This window comes from Poecilia latipinna, unplaced genomic scaffold, assembly GCF_001443285.1.
Source record: "Poecilia latipinna isolate Pla-1442-1.1 unplaced genomic scaffold, P_latipinna-1.0 Scaffold1707, whole genome shotgun sequence".
In the NCBI taxonomy this organism is placed as follows: domain Eukaryota; kingdom Metazoa; phylum Chordata; class Actinopteri; order Cyprinodontiformes; family Poeciliidae; genus Poecilia; species Poecilia latipinna.
In genome coordinates, this window is record NW_015114323.1 from 84,892 (window position 1) to 109,798 (window position 24,907).

Here is a 24,907-nt window from a genome sequence, read left to right on the forward strand (position 1 = left end):
CAGCACGGCTCTTCGCACCGCTGATGGCTTTTGTATTTAGTACATTTATTCCTTTTTAATAATCTCTGAATGGGCTTCCATTAACGTTGATGTCACTCCCTCAGAATATAAGACATTTGAGCAGTTTTTTTTTTTTTTTTACAAAAACAGACTGAATCACAGCTAGAAAATTAAAGGGGTTGATAGAAAATTGGGTGCATTAGTGATCTCAAGTAGAATCTTCTGTTTTTCCAGTCACCATGCAACAAAAGGAAAGACTTTCACAATTGGAGCCTCTAAGTAAAGCATTTTAGGCTGACGAGATGAAACTTTATTCTAATCGGGGGGTAAAATAAATCTCGTTTACAAGACAATGCACAACTTGCCAAAAGGAGGACAAAATCTAAGATTTTAACTATTTTTAGGATAAATAGTTTCACATTTAAGACATCAAAAATGGTGTATAAATGGAATTTGTAACTAATTTACAGTATTAAGTTTAAGTTAGAATAATTGTTGTGGTTTTTATGATTAAAGTGGTAAACAGACAGCTACAACACAAATGCTAACTTTAGCAATGTTAGCGGGTATGCGCAATTGTACATTGGCCTCTTGGCTATATGTTTTCTTGAGAATATGAGTAACTAATAATGGGCGTAGAGATACTTATTGGTGAAGAGATGAGACAAAACACAATGTTCTGTTCACGAAGAACAGATATGCTAATGTTTATGTGGGATTGCCCATTTTTTGTTTTCAGTTCCAGATTTAGCAAACCATGAATAGCACTTTAAATAATCTATAACTACTGTACAATGTTAAAGTCCAACTTGGACTAACGTGTCCATGTGTCATTGTCCTCAGGATCGTCTAATTTAATGATTGATTGGTAGGAGGCTGCAGAGAGTATAGCCTTAAGAGTTAGCTAGCTTTTAGCTACAAGCTAACCGCCTCCTGCCAATATTTATCATTGTGGACATGAAAAACTTTTACCAATAACTCCTGCAATATAATCTCAACTAAAATGCACAATATTTGTGAGATTGCCATTTATCAGATTCATGGTGTATTTAAAAACTTGTTGCAGTATGCAAATTTTAGTAGTTAAAAACTTTTTTTTTTATTTGCTGCTGCCGCCACATGGTGGTGGTTGAATAAGACTAAGACAAGAGTCAGTTCCTAATGTTCCTAATGGGAAGCAGCAACACAAGCTTCATCCAGTCACGCACTGATGCAAATAGGAAATGTTAAACATCTGTAAATAAGCAGAGTAACAATTGTCGTAAAATATTCACCAACACAACAGAGATTAAATAAGTTTGTTTTGTATGTCACTGCTGTGAGTCTTACTGCTGCATTTATATGGAATATTAATTTTCTTAAACTGTTCTGCTCCCGATCTGTAGTAAATTGAACACTTTACATAAATTCTGTTTGTCAGAGTTATTTTCCTGTCGTTTTCCATTTGGCGATCTCGGAAAAGTAACTCCCTTCCAGCTGCATCTTTATTCAAGGCGGCAATTTAAGCCAAATTACATTTTGGATCTGGAGACGGAAACAATTTGTATTTGTTGATCTCAATGCAATCATCAAAGCTTAGTGGTTTTACTCGCTGCTTCTTTTTTTTTTTCTTTTTCTTTCAGGAAATATAAAACTAAAAGCACCTCTTCAAAAACAAATGTTTCCATTTTCTTGTTTTACGTTTCTTTAACCTTTAATTAATTTTTAAATTTGTAGAATATGAAAAAGGATCAGAGGAAAACAGATGTAGCGTTGACCTCCATTATTTACAGATTTCCCAGAGGAGTACATTTTACCAGATGCACAAGACCAATAGGATATTGACTGCATACAGTTCGAAAACACACGTCTTGACTGAAATCTTTACATAAATTTAATTTTTTCGGCTGAGTACATTCGAGGAGGGTCTGCTGAAAACACAGTGGGCATAATTTGTACCCAACAATCCCTCCAATCCTGTGAATAATGGTAAAGGAGTTTGGATTCCTGATTAAGTGACATTAATTACTATTTTGAATAATTACCTCTGCCTTCGCACAATTAACTTCTTTCATCCTTTCCAGTTAGCCACGTCTGAGGAGGTGATTCTTCGCTCTCGGTCTGCCTGCTACTTTAGGAGAGAAAGCAGAACTCGATTAGTTTGTGTGGCCGCATCCGTAAAAGCAGGTGTAATGAGCATCAAGGAAAAGGATATCGGAGAAGAAACTGTTGCTGCCCATTAATCTGGAAAAAACTTCCTAATTAGTTGAAATCAGAAGATGGGAACTTCTGAGACATTTGCTCATCTTTCCAGGAAATCTGGGATGTGCAGGACTCAATTTGCAAAAAAAATAAAATAAAAATACAACAAACCAAGAATCTATAGGTCTCTATCAGCATGTTTATTAGTTTTGGGCTGTATCAAATACCAGCTGTCCATAAATAGCTTGAAACTCCTTGGAAAAACTCCTTGTAATTTCCCTTTTTAATAGATCAACCCACAAATATACCTCAGTATATATTAATTCAAAACCGTTTAGGTAGAAGCTAATATCTACAGTCTCGCTTATCGCCGCTTCTTGGAGCACAGGCAATCAGAAGCAAGGAGACTAAATGGCACTTTTGGATTGGCTGCTTTGCAAACAGCAGTCGGTACCACGTCAAGTAAGAATTGTGCAGGTATTTCAGATTCTCAGATTTGAATAGAAATCTGAGAATAAGCTAATTTTCCACAAATAATTTAGAGTGACGTTCCACCGACTAATCCACAAACGAGTGAATCGGCCAATACTGATGCGCAAAAAGCTGTGTGTGAATAAACCACAAGACTTCTGGAGTAACGTTCTCTGAACAGACCACAGCAATACTGAGATTTTTTTTGGACTGTAAACCTCAAGACCATGTTTAGGGGAAAACCCGACACCTAATATACCTCCAGCTTCACCAGCTGGCTAACCGTGTGCTCATCTCAACACCAGCATGTTCTCAAGTCGTAGCTTATCTGCAACAGAAGCAAATCTACAACAGAACCTCTGCAAAAGAAACGGAATCAACCAACTAAACAAGACGCCTTTTTTTTTTTTTTTCCTGTGTGATTATCTATTGCTTTGTTCAAATCTGAGAAAAAGTGGCATGCCACAGACTGACTCACTGCTCAGCTACCTGATCAAGCGAGACGAGAACAACCTGCGCACAGCTCTATACGATCCCACCGGGGCAGTCTTACAGATTCTGCTTCTCGCAGCAACACGGTGTCCAATGTTGGTTTGTGCCCCCTCAGACGCCCCCCTTCGTCTTCTCTTTCCGAGAAGCCATGCTTTCTCTTGTTTCACACCTCTTTGACCCGTAGTTCTCCACGAGTGCATTAACACAGATGAATAGCCATGCTTGTATGGCCGTAATTAGGCCAGAAAATTTCATCTACTAATGTGTTTGGCAAGGTACTCGCCGTGAACACACACACACACACACACACACACACGGCAGCTTTCAAAGCAGTCGACACACTAGGATTATGAGAGGGGGGCACTGTATGATTCACACTGTATAGTGCTTCTAGGCTGAAGAGCCTCTGCTTTTAATGGCGCTCAGTTTCTCTCCAGCAAGTGAGTGTGAATTGATGTCTTAGCAACGTGGGATTTCGAGCTGGTTTTGTATATTTTTGATTCATTTTGGATACAGCTTCAGGCTTTCAGGTTTTCTCCCCTTCTGTTCTCTCGGTATGTAAGAATAGCGCGGGGTTCACGCGTTTTGTGGCGAACGGTGAAGACAAAAAAAAAAAAGAAAAACACGCCAGAACTGGAATTAATTTCACCGGTTGTTTTCTCGTGAAGGTGCACGTTCCAAATCATCGCTTTGTCTCGCTCCTGACGGACGTGCATCCTGAAAGGAAACCCGAAATTGAAATGGCAACCTTGTGTATTATTAACGATGTTTGTGTTTTGAACGTGTGCATTTAGTCATGACTCAACTCCTGGTAATTAATTAAGGACAATCTAATTAGGTTTGAATGAACCAAGCCGATCTTGCATTTTTGAGCAGGGATGAATCCTGTTCTTTGATTTTCTTGTTAGTCATGCGTAATATTTGTTCGCACTGTTTTTGTTTCGAAGAAAAGGAGATTACATTGAGCCAAATAGACTTCAAAGTAAAGCGCTGAATGCAGGGTTGAATGTGTTAAAAGCATGAAATCTTAATCAAAGGTGTTTAAATGAGCTAACTCGTTGTCGAAATGTAAGTTTTTATTCACGACATGAGTTTGACATTTTTTCCAGCACAGTAGAAGCTGTGTACTGTCTGCTCACTTTGGCTAATGTTATTGTCAATGTTCTTAGAAAATGCATGAAGTCAATCTATTTCATAATGTTTTAAAGTTTCAGCTGTGTCTTATCATTCACACACACACACACACATTTATATATAAAGTCTGTTAAACATTTGCCTGCAGATGTTGTTCACTGCACCAACCATAAATTAATAAAACACGGTGCAGCAGATGAAAGGAGACAGGTCTGTGCACGCTAATTTATCATCCTAATATTTAGGATAACACAGTAGATAAGTTACCCTTTGTTAAAATTTTAGTCCACGTAATTCACTAGAAATATGAGGTTTTGTAACTTGTGTGTGAATGTTACAGCATTCACAAAAATGTGCTGAAGCCATCTAATTTTAGCATGCTAATTTTAGCATGCTATCTTTCAGATGCTAGCTTTAACTTCTGCAGTTATGTAGTGAGTTTAGTTTATCTTTTCCTGGATACATACATAATTTTCCTAAATTACAGGGTATGGATGTGTGTGTGTGTGTTTTTATTCTTGGCAGCATTTCTTTGCACAACATTTAACAGCACATGGTCATAGCATACCACGGCTCAAGTATTGTTTAAACAATTGGAACACCTGCCGCTTTCATCTGCTACTTTGTCCTGTATACAGTGAATGCAACACAGTGAGAGGGTGAGTCAACGTTTGAAGGACTGCACAAGTCTGTTGGTTGAAGAGGAGAGCAGAGAAGACACAAAACGGTCAGGGATGAGATCATGCAGATACTGGCCAAGATTACTCAAGTGTTAGCCGTTTCCTGTGAAAGAGAATCCAGCGCTTGATGCAGAAGGCTGTGAGGATGCAATATTTCTAAATTGGTGTTTGTGTGTTAGCAATTTTCCTTTCAATGGTCACCGTTACTGTATCACTGTCACTTTAATTATGTTAAAAAAAAAAAAGATGAAACACACAATAGTCCTAGCATCCCCTTGATAATGTAATTACCGCCTACAGTAGCTGTTAGAAGCTCCTGTAGATGATAAGAACAGCAGGTCGTGTCTTCGTATGAATCAGTGTGTTAATTGTGGATTGACGCTTGGTGTCGAGCGAACAAGGTCTAGCATGCAGGGTGATGCTGTAGCTAAGACCCGAGGCTCTCTCTGTAATTGGAAATGACAGGGTAGATGCTATAGCTGGAAGGGTCAACTGTCTGCTGCACACACACACACACACGCACAGATGCAGTGCACATTTTCCTTTTCTCTTTCCTTTCCACACATGCATGTTCTTTCTTGGTTTTCTGACATTGCTCCTCAGTTTCTCTTCTCCAATATACTTTAACTCGCGTCATGCACATCACACACACACACACGCCCCCATGGCTTGGTTGTAATTAGTGGCACAGGTTAATGATCACCCATAATGCCTCTAATTGGACTGGCAGGCACCATTACCCAGAGCTAATCACCATTCCCTGGGTGACGAGGCGTCCTGAACCTCTGACCAATCGCTGCTAGCAGGATCTGTATCACATATTCAGGGCTCGATGAACTCTACTGCACCAATTAACCAGCTCTGACCAACTCACTGACTCCCACCAAACACTACCGTGCAAACTGTACCTTCTTTGTTTGCAGTTTGCTTTGTTTCAAGGTTTTTCCTGGATGATTTTCTTGAATTGGCATGAAGGTTTAAGTTGTCTTTTGGGTTCCCCACGATACAGGACATCTCTTAAAGGTGTGTTTAGACCATCAGTTGAAAAACATAGCGTTGAGATGGCTTAGCTATAAATGTTAAATTATGTGAAGTAAAAATTTATGTATGAAAATCATTAAGGGGTTATGTTTATAGGTTTTGCTTCATCGTATGTCCCAGGAGTGTGTTTTATTGTCTTTTTTTGCATTTTTATGATTATGTTGTGCATCCATTTTATTCAAACAAACTATTGGGACCACATTTCCCAGCATTCATCACACTACAAACACTGAACAGAGTAGTTGAATAAGGTGAACTAGTCGTTTTCTACTTTTTATTTCTTTAAGAAGAAAATGTATTTCTATTCTGTGATGGTTACTTTTGTCTTTGTCTCTCTTGATGCTGTAGCTTTGACTTGCAGTCAACATGCTTTAAAATCAAATGTCTGCACCCTGAACAGAAAGTTACTTTATCACCTCACAGTTCTTAGACCTTGGAGATTTTCACTGGCAAAGCAACTGAAGGCTTTTAGTGTGCCTATACTCAACAGAGCAGATAATGTAACATGCAAAACAGCATTTTTAATTCATAATCACTGAGCTCCGTAAACTGGCTAAACTCTGGACTAAAAATTTGAACCTGTGTTTGTACTGGAGATGGAAAAATGTTTAATTCAACTGAGATCAGCTGACAAAATATTAACAGAACTGAAAACGTAGCGATGCTGCAGAAGTGTCCAGAGCCTTGGGCTAAATTTGCGACACACCAGGCTAAGCAGGCGTTGATCTGAGCCTGCACTCGTTTCATATTCTTTTTACTTTGCTCCTAAAGGAGGCGCCACAGCATCCCACCTTCGCAAGAAACTGTTGCCTTTCTTTATCCTTGAAGGTCGAGGACGACCCACTTCCTCCAGTGCAGTTCAAAATCTCGCAGAGGGGGTCGAAAATGTTTCCCACTGGAATCCCAGAGTGGGCCAAGGACGGTTTTCTCTTGTGTCCTCTTGTGTTTGAAGGGGTCATTGACTACGTGCCTCAACCTTTTCCTGTGCTCCCAGGCGGGGACCGGCGACAACCCACCTCTGCTGTCCGAAGAGTGGTCTCCGCGCAGACTGTTCCTGCACTCTTCGAGGGGTTAAGGTCAACCCAGCCTGTTGATAGTCCAGGCTTAAGGATATATTATCCCTTCAAATGAGATCTGAGTCAACGTCATTCCTCCAGAGTCTCTCTGCCAGTCACCACAAACCCATCTTCCCATCACAGCGTTATGGTGGAAGCCATATTGTTCCAGAAACGCGTAGTTTCTGAGTCTGTGTCCAGAGGTGTTCTCAAAGGGGTTCCGTCATGAGATTTTAGTTTTTCTCCCTAGTTTTGAGTGGCTTGTGTTAGTTTTGTATTTGCTGTGCGTTGTTTTTTGTCATTTCTTCTGACTGTGTTTAGTAATTTTCTGCTTAGGTTTCGTTTAAAGTGTTGTCATTTTCCTGGTTAGCCACTTTCAGCCTCTCAGCTCCACTGTGTTTATTCAGTTCGATTCAGTTTGTTAACCCTGCCACAACTAAAACCTCGACAAATGCGCCTTGTTTAGGCATCTTTTCAATCATTGTGATTGAAAAGATGCCTAAACAAAGCTTATTCTATCCAAGGCTAACATTCCTGACCTTCATATTTCCTCTCAGACGAAATGGCCAAAATAAGTTTTTGCCGTTCAAAATGAATCTGGCCCACCAAAGCCTTCAGGTCCAGCCGAACCGTGAGGACGGCGTTTGGATGGGAAAGTGAGGGAAAGGGATTGCTGTCTAGAAGGATGGCAGAATCCTGAACAGTAGCAGAGAGCTTTATTTAGCTTCCCACATCACGAGGCTTTCATTTTCATGCCCATTAAACATGACCTGAGTTTAATTGCATTTGCAAGCTCCTCAACCAGACCCGGTTTCACATTAAGGTTTTGGAGCTCTTTCCCACAAAGCTCGATTTATCTTCAGCTGTCTGCAGCGTCAGAATGTAGATGTTTCTGTGTTTATTCTCATTATTGAATGTGTAGCATTTAATATGCTCTTTGCATAATGCGCACGTATGCAAACATGTTGAAGATTTCATTATACGCTATTAAGTCGGTTCGAGACTTAAGCTATTATTACTGAGCAAACTTATAATCCCTCAGTGAGGAAGTTTTTTTTTCCCTCAGAAATACGGGTTTATTTGAAAAAGCGCTGTTAAAAGTTTTAGTGCAACACTGCAGAACCTTCTGCGTGCGTGAAATGACATGTTTTTAACCATTTCACTGTAAACCGTGTTACAACAGATGCTGGTTGATTTGCTTATAAAACCCCGACCATATACAATTCCCAGGTGTTCATTATGTTATAAGCTGTTGCACCCAAGGAGAAACGGAAAAGGGTTTTCATTACCGAGGCTTTTGCTGAAGGTCTCAAGGCAGGAAAGAAAGGCGCCAATGAAGGAAGGAATTAAGGAGACACAGGAAGAAAGGACACAAGGATGGACAAAAGAGGAAAGACAAAGAAGGAGTGAGAGAAGGAACGAAGAGGACACGAGGACGGGGTAAAGCAGGAATTAGGACAAAATAAAACAAGGAAGAAGGAAAGTTGGACATATAATTGAAAAGACATAAGGGAAGGAAGTATATGACAGAGGAATATACTCTAATTTCTTAATATTGTTTTTTTATATACTCTTTCCATTGGCACATTGTCTCACTTATAACGAGACATTTTTCCAAACTTATAAATGAAATAATTTACCCGTAGAAAAAGTGTTTTCTCATCAGTATAAAGGAATCGACTTAAAACAAACTCCTGTGTCTTGCTGAAAAGTTGCTTGTAATTTAATTGGGCCTTATTTCAACTGCACTAAGAGATGGCTGCACTAGAAACTAGACCACTTAAGATTCGATGTTTTTGTAGTAGTGTGGTAATAAACATGTAACAGAGTTGTTCCTTTAGTACAAAAAGAAAGAAAATGAAACATTTTTTTATACTTTGCTTTATTAGTTGTATATCTGTCACATTATTCGTTCTCAACGGTTAATCCGCTCGTCTGCTATTGTGCGCTTAAAATTCCTCAAAAATAATTTCAGCCGGAGAAAGTCTTGCATTAATGATGCGAAGATTTGAAGTCACATATTCCCAGTGTTTTCACCTTAAGGTCCTTTTAAATAAAGAGATGGTGGTGGGGGGGATGTGAGGGAAAACAATTTTCTCGAGTGCTGTGAAGTGTAATGAAGTTCCTGGAGTACAGATGAAATGTCTTCCCCCCCCAGACTTGATAAACCAAAATTTTAATCCTGTAACCATGAAGCTGAAACAAAGAGAAAACAAAACATGAAGTTCAAAACACCAGGAAGATTAAGTAAGATCACAATCTCCTTGAACATTTTTTACTTTATGAGATAAGCTTAGATTAGGGAATCAGAAGATAGCATATATATCAAAGTACCACAGGATTTTGTCTTTTCCTTTTTGTGTGCTTGAGCCCTTGAAGCTTGTTTTTTTCGATGAATATCCTTCAACAAATGGGGACAAAGACCTTTGCTGCTCAGAAATATTGAGGGACGTGGACAACGAAGGCCTGCTCTGAGATTTGAGTCAGATTTTGTCCCCACACGGCAAAAAGTGCCTTAGTTGCTTCCAAATCATAGTTTCAATTTGGAAGTTACCAAACACTTCCACAATTTTCTGGCACTTGTCACTCTTTGCTTTAGCTTTATTCTACTGGAACCCAAATTTTGCAACATTTCTTCTCTGTCATTCCGTTCTAGACGATCCAACAAGGAAGAGATTTCACACCCACCTGCACGGTTTGTGCTTCAGGGAATGATTATTTGGAGCAGATCTTTCACTCAGTATTGCCAACTGATTTTGTCAGACTGCAGAAAGCACGCAGGACACCAGCAGGTTCTGAACGGTTTACTGTAGATCTGCAGCGATGCGTTCTGGATGCAAAACAACCATAATTTGCTACACTTCATCAAAATGTGAGGAAAAGAAATGGAACTTCCTGCTTCAAAATAAGACCACAAAATGGGAACATCTAACTATTTCAAGAGTTCAGATGTCAAACTTCATTTACCTGAAAATTTATGAAACATCCAGTTAATAAATAAATAAATAAAAATTAGATACACTATTAGGAGATCAGCTGTTTTTTGTTTGTTTTTGTTTTTAGTTAAACTTTGACCATTACTGTCACTGTAATATTCCTAAAAAATAGTCGAGCAGCAGTGTGTGTTTCTATCCAGGTCTGGAAAATTGAAAGATGAGTTCCCAGACATTTTTCACATGTCGGTAGGAGTTTTATACAACAACCATGATAAAACAAAACCTGACGCAGGTCTTCCAGTTTGATTGTCTACATCACGTGTCAAACTCGAGGCCCGGGGGCCAAATCTGGCCTGCTATAGCTTTTCATATGGCCCTCCAGACTCCAAATTACATCAATGAGTCCCTCCAGTTTTTCCACAACTACGCAAAATTCACATAAAATCAACAGATCCCCACATTTTTTTTCTTGTTTCACGACTGAACAGTGCTACCAGACGGAAAGCGAAAACCCCAACAAAAAATAAATCCAGAGCGCTTTTCTCCTGGAGGTGGAAACTGCTGTTGCCGTTTCTGTCCGTTGACATAATCTTGCACTTTAGGCAGTCACCCATGATGCCTTCCATGTCTCGATGCCTCCTGTGGAGTTTCACTGCACTTATTTCCACTTTGCCTCCTGAAAGCAGCTGAGCCTGAAGCATTAGCAGGTTCGAGACAGCGATCAGTAGATTGAAAACACGCGGCCCACCATGAGAACATAAGGGCCTAGTGCGTCTGTTTGCAATGAAAGCTATGCTATCCAGAGCCGTTATCGGCCGAGACGTTTCACTGACGTGCATTATGGTTATCTTTGAGGTTGACTGTTTATATTTGGAGTTAATTTATTTTGACGGAGCATCAGATAAGATGTTGGTTGAGGAAAGTTTAGTGGAGCTTCAAATACAAGTTTCCTGGAGTTTAAATATCTGTATGCTCACTTTGTGATCCCGGTGCTATTGTTTGTCCTCTAATAAAGTGTTACAAATGTTTTCTATTTATTTAGTGTCGTGAAAAATGTTGCTCGAAGATTATGCAGCATAACTTTAAAAAAAAGAAGTTAATCATGTTTGGAATAGCTGTAAGTTGTTTTCCATTTTCATTTTCATGAACAAATGGAAGAAGCAAACTGAAAGTTTATCTACAGTGGATTGAGGAAATATTTACCCCGTCTGTGTTTTTCTGTGTTTACTTCTGTAATACATGTGAAATGTTTCTTGTAAAAAAAAAAAATAACCTGAGTTGCAATAAAATGTAATTTTCAAATTATGGTCTATTTATTGCAGCAAAAAATAAAACAAAAAATAAAAAATCAATCCAAACCAGCCTGATTCAAAAAACCTCTGTCAACCTGATAACTGGGATTCAACCCTGGACATTGACAAGGCCACTTCAAGACCTCAAGATGTTGATTAAATGGTCAGATCATTATATTTGTGCATGGCTCAAATATGCTTGAGCTTACGGTCTTGAAAGTATTAATACTGAGTCACAGTATCGTAACTTCCTCTCAGCAAACTGTGAAACTAACTACTATGTTGCACATCTTTTCTCTGGAGGACAGCCTTGACACTTTGTGGCATAGATTCAAGAAGGTGTCTGAAAAAAAATACATTTCTGTCTTTTTTTTTTTTTTTTGGACCATTCTCTGCAAACCCAACTAATGCATGAAAATTCCTGTAGATCAGCAGATTCTAAAATACTGAGTCCCGTCTGTTTGGCACCAACAAGAATGTCCAAGGTCGCTTAAATCGTATTTCTTCTCCATTCCGACATCTGGATGTGCTCAAAAAACTGAGGAAACTGGAAAACTGGAGGAGAAAATTAATGTCAAAACTAAGAAACCATTCATCAAAGTAATTTTTTTTAAAGAACTGTACGTCTTTATAATAGACTGCCAGTGAAGTTCCAAAAGATTTAATCAAATCACAGTAGGCCTTCGCAGCACTTTCGCTTCTCGGTACAACAATTACATTTTTGTTAAATTAGGTCAGAACAACACATGTTTATCCCTGAAGTTTGGAGCTTTTGTACGCCTGCATTGTATGTTGAAAATTAAGTACTGTATGGGTGTATAAAGAGAATAAAAGGTGATTTGGGGGATGCTGAATAATGCATATGCCTTGGGATCAAGGTTGTGGAAGTCGGTACTCTGCTGTCTAGAGGGGTTACGTTACTTTTGGAGCGACGTCATCATCTTGCTTTTTTTGCTTCATATTGAAGGACTAGCAGACCGTTTCAGGATGAAATTTCGCTGCCCTTTGACTGCCCCAAGGTGGTCAAATATTCAGCCAAAGTAATCAAAAAGTAGGCCACGGCTATCGGTTTCAAGCATCCAACATGCTGAGGTGAGAGGGACATCTGGACAGTGTAGCTTCAGATAAAGCAATGTAATAATTTCTGCAAATATTTGAGTCACAGTTGTCAGTTCTGTTGCAGTGATGCATGTCTGGTGTACTTTTGAGGGCTGCATCTGTCTTCCAGCCGAATTCTTTACATAATCCATCTGCCTAATTTGGAAAATAAATGGTGCATGTCAAATATTTGGTAAGGGAATGTCAGCACATTGTTTCCTATTGCATTGTCTGCAGAAAATAGATATGCAACATTGTGACAGGGCGTAATGGGCTGCTGGTGGACATCCAGGTTGCCTAAATGATTTTATGGCTTAATAAACAACTAAACATTGTTCTGAAACCATGTGGGGGGAAAAAAAACCCAAAAACAACTTTGAAAGACCTTCAGGACGTATAAAGAACTACTTTATATTTCCTGGAGGGAAAACACAAAGAAGACTTTTGTTCGGTGAGCTTTTTATTCTGTTTGCAACTAACCAGATAATTTGGAAAACATTTCGCTGTTTTTTTTCTGCTTGTCTGATTATCCTTATTCCAAAACAAGCTCAATTGTCGGCTTGCTATTTTCTTGCTGTGTCTCTAAGTGCTGTATATACACTTCCCCTCAACGACAAAAGAGTGCTTCAAAGATTTATGTGCTTTCACAAAGCGTAAAGGGGCACGGGCGAGTAAGTCACCTTACTATTTTTCTGTTGTGTCACTTCTTTTTAAAACATCCTTCATCTCCACAGGACGCTCTTCTTCTCTCTTTCTCTCTCACATTTCCGTTCTCCGGTCAATTTCCTAACCATTCGCGCAGTTTCTTCTTCTCTGGTCCCTTCGACCTCTCGCTGTCCCCGCACCGTCGGCTTCATTCAGCTGCCAGTTCGCACGCTGGCCGCAGCGTGACATTCAGGGACAATTGAGTCGTGGCAGTTTTTAGATGGTGACTGTGGCGTTTCAGACTGACGTTTCTGACAGATGGCAGAGTCGTGTGTGTGTGTGTGTGTGTGTGTTTCCTGAGATCTGCCAATATGTTTCTTTGCTTCCCCGTTAATTTACACACAATCATAACAGTAGTGCGAATTTTGCCACTCTTGCATAAAAATAATGTATTGCAAGGAATGGGAGATATAATAAAAATAAGAGGAGTATAACTAGAATTAATGAAATATCTACCTAAAGAGTTGAATAAATGAATATGAAATGTGTGTGATGTTTGCGATATTTAATTCCATTTATATTTGAAAATTCAAAATGTAGTATTTGATGGAGTACTTTCTGTATTGCTCTTCTAAGAACTTAGTATCTTTACATGTGCGGCCTTTCAGATGGATAAAAGTACATCTAAAATACTCTTTGGAATCAAATTTTTATAGTCTTATGAAATGTTGAACTGTCTTTAACTAAATAGTAAAGGAACAGCACGTCACGCTTCTGCTTCCTGTTAATCTTTTAATGTCAAGCGTTCATGTTCCGTACGAATGAACAAAGGCAATTCACATCAGACAGGTTAAAGATTTTAAAATGAGATAAAATATTCTAAATGCGTTGCTGCTTTTTGTTTTGTACTGCACACGTTTGTAGCTGTAGCATACAAGTTGTGTCGACTGTAACGGAAAGAAAAAAAAATAAAATCCTCCCTGGTCTTTCACTGATTAACATAGAAAGGATTGTTTTTTTTGTTTTGTTTTGTTTTTTTGACTTTGGTTATCCAGTGTCTGGATGACTAGTCAGTGTCTTCAATTGAGTCTGAGGTCTTAATTTAGCTAAATTTGCAAGAAAGCTCATGAAGTTGAGCTGCCGCTACTAGGAATAATAGGTAGTTAAATTAAAGTTAACTTCAAATCAGAGTCAGGCTAATATCTAGTTGCGTTCGAGCTAATAGCAATAAAAGCTGTTAAACCAGCTAATCAGCATCTAGCTAACAGCTACTCTGATTCTTTGTACTTTACCAGTCCTGTATTTAGTGACATGAGTTAAATTTCATTGAAATTCTGTATATCTTTTAAATTAATTTAGATGTAATTGTCTATGTGACGTTTTTTAATACAAAAAACTCTGACTAGGGCTGTAAGAGGTTTGTAAACAGTGTGTAAATAATATTCTTTTGCTCAGAACTGTATTGGCCGGTTCAAAAAAAAAAAAAAAAAAACACTACAAAGGCAAAAATGAAGGAACAACCTGATCTGATAAAGATGTTTTTATGCAATGAGGAGAAAAAAAAGACGTATAATCGGTTGAAGCCAATGCAAGGGAGAAAACTGGCAAAATGTATTCATAATTGATTTGGGGGGAAAAAGACTGTTTGTTGTGTGCAAAGTAACAGAGAGCTGTATAACAAACAAAAAAAAAAACAAGAAACCAGCAACACAGCAGCAGGTGAAACTTGGCATGCATTGTTAAAGTCGAGACTTGACTGCAGCAGAAACTAATTTCCTTTGCACCAAAGCTGACGGATGGACTCAAGGAACCTTATTTTACCCTATAAATGTTTTATTCCCAGATCCTCCAAACTAATAGCTGCTTCCCCTTTGTCCGTCTCCTTCCCCTCCACACATTTCTCTCACCTTACTCAACCTTTTTTCAGCTCTCTGATGGGATGAAATGTAAAATAGTCTTGACTTTATTCTTTGTTAAATTTTTCTTCAAATTATTGGTGAAGGAAAAAACAACAACCCTGGATCTGTACAATAGAAATCTATGCAGGGTTGCACTCATTATCAGTTCACTTATTATGAAAAAAGCAAATTTGATGAATTTAACAAAAGATCAGTTACTCTCACTTGTAAGTAAACCAGCCTCAATATTTTAGTTAAAATTCTATACTTTTACTTGTAACTTTATTTTTTGTTGTTGTTGCTGGCATGCATTTCTTGTACAATTTCAAAATCAAATGAGAACAATGGATAAGTACTTCTAATATTAATGATATAAGAAAAATAAAAAATACTTAATTGAGGACGAAATGAGAGATTTATGTTCTGTTTAACAAAAAACTCATTAATTAATCAAAAAGGATAAAAGTAATAAAGCTTCAAGTTTTTTCACTCAAATTTTCCCAGTTGCTAGTCTGTTTGAAATCGTCTTAAACATTTCACACGATTGAAAGTTATTGCAAGAAAAGTGAATCAATTCTACAAAATAAAAAAAAGATTTCCCTCATTAAAGAAATATTGCAGAAACAGTTGCTGCTTTTTCAGCAGATTTTATTGTCTATAGATTTTACTTGCGAAGTTATGCGTAGTTATTTATTTACGCAAGTCTCTTCTCTAAAACTGGAACAGTCAACCACAGTGCAAAATGGAAAAATCCGTGTTTTTTAGCCGACAATTGGTGTTTCGATTCCATAATTACCGCTGATCTTCCTGGTCAGATCTTCAGTATCTCTTCTGATCTTGTCTGTTGTTGAGAATTCATAAAAGTGGTCCAACAACGATTTAACAAGTAGGAATGATGGATCCTGAGCACATACGGATAAAACTGTCACATTTACATCCACTATGTTCTTGTGGTAAATTACAAAGGGGAAACCTTTGGGTTTTTCTTTTTCACTTGATATTCCGCACGTCTTGTAACAATAAAGCTGAAGTGAAAACAGGTGTGTCTCTCCGAGAGGCAGTATGTGTTTCTTAGTGTCATAATTACGCTTTTCCTGCAATAGAAAAGTTTTTCTTTTAATATAACACTGAGAGTCTGCAGCAGGTGTGTGCTTTCTGTTTGATTATAAAAAGCAACCCCCCGTTGTGTCTGTGTATCATACCTGTGTGATGCTGAATACACGTCTCTCTGTTTTCCTGACAACTGAGAAGATCTATTCACAGCTGCTTCATTGAGAAACGAATGTGTGTGTGGGGGGGGTTTGAGGAGAGCTGTCACTCAGCTTCCCGTTCCTTTTTATTCTTTCGGTGTGAATTAGATTTGGCAAAGTTGAGCTCTAGTTTTATGTGATCACAGGAGGGTTTTTGCTGCTGCCAAAAATTTATTTTTCCCTTCACTTCACAGAGGAGTCTGTGTTTATCTTGTCTTAATGATTCCAGGATTCGACACTTGTAATGACTTGTAAGCTTGAAAAAAGTTTAACTTTTGCTTATTTTTCATAAAAACACACACCGAGCTATGTTTCCTGATCTTTTCTTTGTCCTTGCCTTTCTCAGATTTCCCGCCTCACCTGTCATGGTTTGAGTCAATTCATCCGTTTTTTTCTTATTACGTGACTGTAATAAGCCACAGCAGATGACTGTTTGCTGTCTGGATAAGGACTGCATATCCTTCTTTGTCATCTCCTTTATTTTTATTCGCCTCAACTCCCGGTTTGTGGATCTGCCTGCTCTCCACTTCTCCACAAGCTGTGAGTGTCAGCTGTTATTCCATCAGTCCCTGTTGCTGCTTCTGTCTTGTTGTTCTACTCCATCCATTTGGCTGTCTCTTCTTCTCTCTGTCTCTTATTGTGGATGTCTGGCTCAGCCCTCCCACCCACATGCTCTCCTCAATAACCCTGTTTTGATTGACTCTGGTGGCTGAAATGCCTTTTGGAGACAAGGAAATGCCGCAATGCTTTAAATGCCTTCAAAACTCGATTTTGAGGGTTTTGTTGGAAAATATCAATTTTAAGTTTTTTTTTTTTTTTTAAATGATGGCTATTTGAAACAGCAAATAATTGTCAGTATCTCAGTTTCAACACATGTAGAAGAATTTCTTCCTGTAAAATCAGGCTAAAAACATCTCAGCTAGTCAACAGTTCCACGAAAGCTGCTAACAAAAAAGCTAGCCCCTATAAGCTAAACTCTTATTTGGTGTTGACTCTTAACAGCTCTTAGGTTGATGGTTAGCTTGACTTTTAACTGTTAGCTTGAGTTTTAAAAGGTGTTGACTTGACTTTGAGTCGGACTTCGCTCAATTCGAGTAACTGTTGTTCAACTCGTATTAGCTGTTAGCTTGATTTAATTTGACTGTTAGCCTGACTCTGGATTAGTTTGACTCTTAGTTAGCTCTTAGCTCGACTCTGGATAGTTGTTGATTTGACTCTGAGCAGGTGTTAACTTGACTTTGACTGGGTGATAGTATCAATGTAATAGTTACGTGAATCTTAGCAGCTGTTAGCATGACTGAGCACCAGTTAGCTAACCACTGCTTGAAGTCAAGTCAAAAGAAAATAAATAAAATGTCAAAGGATGGATGCTGGAATGGTGGTTAGTAACCATACGTTCATGGTGTGCATGCAGTCTCCCAACGTAGTTTTTATTTGATTCTCCAAACTTGCATCCCACTGTCCACTGTTCAAGACGAGAAAGTTGCTGCAACTCCACACAATGCCAATTCAGATCCCCAAAGCATTTTGTTGAGTTAAATTGTTTTTTTTTTTTTTTTCATAAGTTTAAACCTCATTATTTCCCTTCTTATAACAGGGTGTTATTGTTTTCACCATCCATTCTACTCCTTATTCATCTCAGGAGCTGCCTGAGGGAGTACAGGCAGCTCCTGATTATTGGTATTAACTGAATTTGGACTCACGAATACAGATTTGGCATTTTAGCGGTCACAGGTCACACATTTTAGCAAATAGTAGGTTCACAGTTGATGTTTTAAATCCAAAAGGTCAAAGACCAACCTCTCTGTTGTTGTGTTTTGTTTTTTTTTCTATTTTGCACCAACTAATAGGTAGGCTGCAGTTTTACTTGCTGGCAGTGCAACACAACTGCATGGCAGTAATTCTATATTTTTAGATTTTTTTTTTACTTAATTCTTATTTGTGCATGACAAAATGTTTATGAATATTTGATTGATTTGTTTTATTCAGACAAATTTCTCGCTCCCTGTATCGACCCACTATTTGCCTGCTCTCTCACGCTCATCAGCATGATTTGCAGCTATTTATTATAACAGTGGGGGCCTGACTGTCACTTTCTATGGTTTGTTGCTTTTCTGACACGCCTCTCTGTGACAAGGGAAATGTCACTGTTATACATCAAGCAATTTGTTTGTTTGGTGGAAGTCAGTTTTTATTGTCTTTCCTTTGATTCACTTTCTTTCCTCCGTGTCGCCCTACTGCCTTCGCCTCAGAGGCATAAAAGTAGCAGTAGGGTGGGCACAAATGGCTCAGGACAAAATGACAATCACCCTTATGATTTAATAAAGCAGAGTTCTTGTTGTTTTGATCACCTTGGCTTTAACTGGATTCCACAAACTGAGCATAGTATTTATAATGTAACGCATTTACAGCAAATTAAAACTTGCAGTCAAAATTTAAAACGCTACTACAAGATGACCTATTCACGTTGCTGTACACACTAAACAGATGGTGTAAAAGATATATTGGTGAGATCTGGTGAGAAATAATTTCTCCGCAAACTTTCATTATGCAGGATGATGGAGTTTTTAGAGCAGTGCAGAATAAATGGCTGATATGCTGAATGTTTACTAAAGCCATGACTTTCACTCTTAAACAAAACTGGTGTTAAAAGGTGATGCTCTTTAAAATAAAGAGGACTCTATTCAACAAAGATGAGAAAATACTTTCACATTCGAGGACACATTTAGTTCATTATCCGTTTGGAAAATAAACAGGGTTTTTTTTAAGGTTTAGGTTGTTTTGCAGCTGAGATAAATCAGCATCATTCCGACCACTAATGTCTAACCAAAAGATTTGAACCAAAGCAGCATTTACTCATCGTTTTTTTCCCTTGACACAACTGTTGGATTCCTATGAAATCATATGCAAACAAATGTTAGATCAACAAAGCAAGGTAATGAATATCAAAACCACTCGGAAGGCAGCAAACAAAATCCAACAACAGCTTCGGCTTAGAGCCTCACAAAATCTTGACGTCTTCAAGCCATCGCCCTTGTAAAACCTGCACATCCATCTCTACTCCATGGTAAACACATTTGCCTTTAACGCTAGCACTACAGCAGATACCACATTAGCAAACAGTATTTGCCTCCCTCAGGTTGTTTCTTTAATGGGAAATGTATTACAGCTGTAGTCAAAGATGCTGTAAACAAGTAGCTCACTTTTATTGCTCCTTCTGCTTGACTCTAGTCGTTTCACCTGTTAATGCAACATTTTTTCCTTTTTAATGACACAAACTTCAATTTTCCAGGTTGAGTGTAGCTAAAGCTAGCACCAACGCCCTCTTGCCTCTTGTCACCGCTTTACTTTCTTTACCCATTTGGACTTGGTTTAATTGTCACCAAGCAGGGTGTCGCATGGTGTAGAGATAGGATGGTCGCCCCATTTAGTAGGGCAGTATACTCGACGCTGCCATCCTGGCTTCAATTCCTTATTTTGATATATTTTCTGCATGTTTTCCCTCTTCTTTCTCTGCCCATTTCCTGTCTGGTAATTGTCAATAAAGGTCACCGGAGTGGGAAAATCCAAACTACCAATGTCTCCAAAAAGTCCATCTGACATCGGAAACAAGGTGCAGCTGCTGATTACTGTAAGAATCAACATTACCTTTGTTGGATCGTCTTGGTATCCGAACTTCCCAGTGACAACAGTGAAGGAACTTTTGTGTTTCGTTCAATCTTATGATTTCCATTTTTAAACCTGAATTAAACAGCATGTCAACCTTTGTATTCCACTAGATCTGACTCTGAGATCAAAATCAGCTCGGCGTTCATGGTAAAAATTTACTGATCGACGCAGCGAACTTGTAAAAACAACAGTGACGACATTGACGACCGACTAGAATTTATGCACAACTGAATTATTTTTTTTTCCTTTTTACTTGTCAGAAATCTGCTCTGAACCACAAATATATGCATAACTGAAGCAGAAAGGGCCTTTCATACTCCACTAGAGGAAAGTCCAATTAGATTAATGGATGATGACAATCAAGCTCACGCGCACGAGGCAGAAGCTCTTTGCATGTCTGTTGTTAAAACGTCTCTTTCTTTTCACTTCCATCTCCAGTGTCTTGAGCTCCAAAGAAGAAGCATTTCACTTTCTCTTTGGTGGGTTGGGCTGCATTTCAAAGCCAGCCCTTCAAGACGAGTTATTTACTCTTGACAGACGCTTACAGAAGAATGGGAAACTTAAGAGGGAAATAAAAACAGCTGAGAGTGTCTCGCTGGTGCGTAAGGGGACGATGAGCAACACCTTTACTGCACCTTGACGTTGGTTCTTCACGGATTTGGTTGAGTTTCTCCCTCCGGGGATCAGTTTGCTTGAGATCTGGTAACTGTGACCTGCGGCATCATTTCCTTCACCTTTACCGTTGCCTCATGAATTTGGGCATGCTGAACCTGTGGGGACTCCTCTTGTTGCCGGTTGAAGGTCGCTCAGAGCAGTGCTTTATTGAATTACAATTACCCTGCAGCTAAATGTCCCCCACTACACAAACAGCCCAACAGATCTTCATTTTCATCCATCTATTGAGACTTTACCTAAGATTTTACCTTTGTTTACAGATGACTTCAACCTTTAGTTTATTAAAGAATGACAATCTATTCTTAATCTTCGTCATACGCAACAAACAAGAAGATAAACCCCTAATAATCTCATGTAGAACATCTTTCAGAGCATAATATGTTAAATATACATTAATAGAAGCATCTATTTGGGTTTTAAAGCAGACGATGTTCTGATTTATGTTCCATTTTATTTATTTCTTCAGGGGAATCGCACTGCGGCTGCACCACAATGACTGGGACCATGTTGGCCCCCCCACCCTCTGTGAGGGGCCTCCTGGCTGCAGAGTACCAGCACCACCAAGTGGAGAAATAGATTATTACAGCCTTATTCGTGTCACTCTTTCCTCGCCTGTGGAATAGTACAAGTGGTATTTAATGTAATCACTTATACAAATATGACATCTCTGAACAGACTCACTAAGATTTAAAGCAGCTCAGGTTTGATGAACTATTGGAGAATTGTTAGTAATAGGATACTATGTGAAGTTATGAGGAAATCAGTTTATGAATGAATGAAAATGCCTTCTAGAATAGATTAAGAAACAAAATACCGTGCTGTTATTTAAGAAATGGTATTCGCATTGATAGAAACTTTATTTATCCCAAAAAGGGAAATCCACTTATCTTGTAGCACCAACCTCAAATGAAAAAGAAATGCAAAAAATAAAAACAATTAAGCTAAAAGACATATGAAAATAACATGCTACACATCTGGTATCAGAGAGCAGTAAATTGTCCAAAATGCCCTATGAACAAAAGATCTTTTTAACCGCTCAGTTCTTGAGTATAATGAGCACAAGCGAAATGTGACTAGGATTTAGAGCAAGCAAAAGAGCTGTGCAAATAACAGCAGTTATGTAAACACTCGCTGAATTTGTGGAGCGCGGAGATTATCACAGAGTCTTAGCAGGCGCTGAGAGGAAGGATCTTCAGTAACGCTGCTTTGTGTGATGACTCCAGCTTATCGGTCAGGTGAACACCCAGGTACTTACGAGAGTCCTCTATCTCAGCAGCAGTCTCCTGGATGTTCACCTTTGGCTAAAGCTCAGTGGAAACTTTTGTTGGTCAACTTTTTCAAATGTTTTGAGTCTACAGTATTCACAAAGGAGATGAGATCATGCCACAGAGCCACTTTGATTTCTGAAAGGTGCACACCGTCGCCTAGATCAGCCTGCATCCAACCCTGATATCTATGATCCTGCACCCTTTGGATGTCACCGGGTCAAAACACTTTCTCCAAGATCATGTCCCTTTTTTTCTGTTCTGGGCAACATACCCTTGTCCCTGTGGTCTTCCTTTGTTCCTTAGGTTCGGTTGCCTAGTACTGGCCATATAGAGTCAGAGATTCTCAGATTTTGTTCGAGACTTATGTGGTGGACAAATGAGCTGAATGAAAAGACAAGCTAATGATTAATGGGTGCATCAACATTCTGCTCCAACATCTGAGGTTGCAGGATTTGACTGATTACCAAAAACACACGATTCCCAAGACGAATGGCTAAAAAAGCTGTTGCTCTGCCGGTTTTTCTGTATCAACCATAGAAACAGGGTAATGAACACAGTGACAATGCTGTGGCTCTGAGACCTCAACAGGATGCATCCTGGATGACTCCCTTTGGAGGTTTTCCAGATTCATCTCACTGGGAAGGAAACTATGTGGTATATCTGATGAGCAGAAGAGGATCTCTTGATTTCCCTTTTTTCACATTTTAGCTCTACAACAAGACTTCAGATAAAAGATGGATGGATTGAAAAATAGACGAATCCACACAGACAATGAAAAGGTGAGAATAAATGACTGGACAATTGCTTCGCTTGAAGCTTTTGGAGATGTTTGAAAGTTTTCCTTGGACCCGTGCGTTCCCTACCTTCAGGTAATGTTAAAAATCGAAAGATTGATGGAGGCTCAGATTTCACAATGTGACTCGACAGCCTTGATGGATGGAAAACCTGAGGGTCATCTAGTTCATATAAAACCAAACTGTGATGTAGACCACACATTTCTCATGTACGTTTCTAGGGAATCCATATTAGAGACTTTAATACAAGCTAAAATTAAATGCTGCCGGTAGAAACTGTGAGATCTGGTGTGTTATTTAATTCCTTAGTTCTTTGGTGGTTAAAAAAATCGTCAAAAAACCTGGTGGTTGAGGTTTGCATTAGTCTTCCTGTACACTCACTGCCAGCACACACCGCTTTGCACATAATCAGATAGTTGCAGAGACTCAACATTTTCTTCTGACAGCCTCCAAAGCCGACACCTTTTGAAGGTAATTCACTCTTCTTTCAGATCCCAACATATTCTCCCTTCCTCCCAGCTGTTTCTTTTGCTCTGCCTCCCCTTTTCTTCCCCCCTCAGACGCAAGGGTAGGAATGAAGAAGTGCTTGGATCAATAATATTGAAACTGCCACTCTCTGGAGAATGAATCTTGTAATAAAAAATGAGGCTTGAGAGCGAGGATTAAAACTATAAAGAGAGCCCTTTTTCTTTTTCCTTTTTTTTTTTTAAAAGGGAAGTAATTTCAGGTTCACTTACAACTAAACCTCTTTTTTTCCAAGGATTTTCTTTTTTGTACATGTTCTACAGACTATCTGTTCGTGACTGTTTTATCTGCTTTCTTTGTTCTAAATCCAGAGTTCTGTGGGTGTGGATATGGATAGATGGAAAAATGTATGGATGCAAAACGGATAAGCAGGTGGATGGATGGATGCAGGAACAGTCATGGGTGAAAGTAGAGCAGTAGTTGGTGAAATGGAGGAAGAGGTTGACGGACAAATGATGGACGGATAAATTATGCATGTTTCAGATGGATAAAAGCAAAATGGCCGCTCAAACGCGCTTCCCATTAATATACTAAACTGATCCATTCTGGTCTTATTGTCACTTCCCCATTATGTTCCGAAATCCTGTCCTCGTTGTGCTCCTAGTCTACAAGCCTCTATTCAGGCTCCTGCGCACATTTCTGTTCGGGTTTTCCTATATCGGTCCGTGTTCACGGGCTGGAGAGCTTCCTGACCCTGAGAGGCTCGACAAAGCCAATGTTTGTGGATGAATCAGAGTGCAAAAAGAAACATAGACGCCCTACAGCACGTTCCTTCTTATAAAGGCCCTGAGAACATTGTGTAGCAGTCAGAAGTGTTTCGCTGCTTAATGTAGTGTGTTTGTGTGCAGTTTGTACTTTAACTGAGATATAGGATTGCTATTGGGGCCGCTGCCTCCAGCTTGACTCCTCTACTCTATTAACCACCTGCAAACTGGACAACTCCATCTTCCCTGGTTCCTCACTCATACGCAGGCCTTGTTCTGTCATTTGACTAAGCAGTGCAGTACATCTGGTCTAAATAGGCCATCTGTCCTGCTTATTTATCCCTTCTATCCCAGTTTTTTTCTTTTTTTTTTCCTTCTACCCCCTCCTTGGCACGGCAGCCCAAGTCTGAGAGTCTGAGATTAGACTCATGGCTTTTAGTTTCAGCCTGTCCGTCTGTCTCTGGACAATTAATCTCTGAAAGCTACAAAACATTTGCAGCGCCAGTCAGAAATTTACATACGTTCATCATTAATGTTCTGCTTTTTACTGATGAATTCTTCTGGAATTGTGTCGCTCATGGCGGTAGCATGTTGGAGTGGCGTTATTAACTTTTGTTCTTATTTGTTCTGGTTGCAGATTTTGTTTAATCGTTTGCTTGATTGTGCCGGACAACTATTCCCTCTAGTTTTGGATGCTGCCCCGCAGGAGGGATTTACGCTCTTACCTTTTTAAATCCCAGACGTTTATGATGTGTAACCATAGCAACAAGGTGTGTTTTTTTTTTTTTTTTAAACAACTGTGAGCAGCTGATTCACACCCTCAAAGCTCAAATAATACCTCAACTATGATCCTAAATCCCAGAGAAGTTTAAAAAATAAAGCTTCATGGATGCAGAGCAGGACCAAACTTCCTCTTTCTCTCTCTGCTGTTTGAAAAACAACTATATTAAATAAAATACAATTTCACATGTATGTATACATTGCAATGCATAGAAAGCCTTTATTCTAAGCTTCTTCTTACTTGAAATTTTGCTTCTCATTTGTTGTTTTACACTCAGATGAACATCTTATTTTTTAATAACTTGCCTATTTGTCTTCA

General features: G+C 39.0%; 1 long non-coding RNA gene across 1 annotated transcript in view; it reads left to right on the forward strand.

Moving 5' to 3' along the window:
* The window catches only part of LOC106964716 (uncharacterized), an 84,630-nt gene extending 63,289 nt beyond the window's left edge, over window positions 1-21,341 (forward strand). Inside the window, exon 5 of the long non-coding RNA XR_001428484.1 lies at window positions 20,984-21,341. This is a non-coding gene — a long non-coding RNA (uncharacterized LOC106964716). The remainder of the gene's footprint in view (window positions 1-20,983) is intronic.
* Window positions 21,342-24,907: the final 3,566 nt, after the last annotated feature.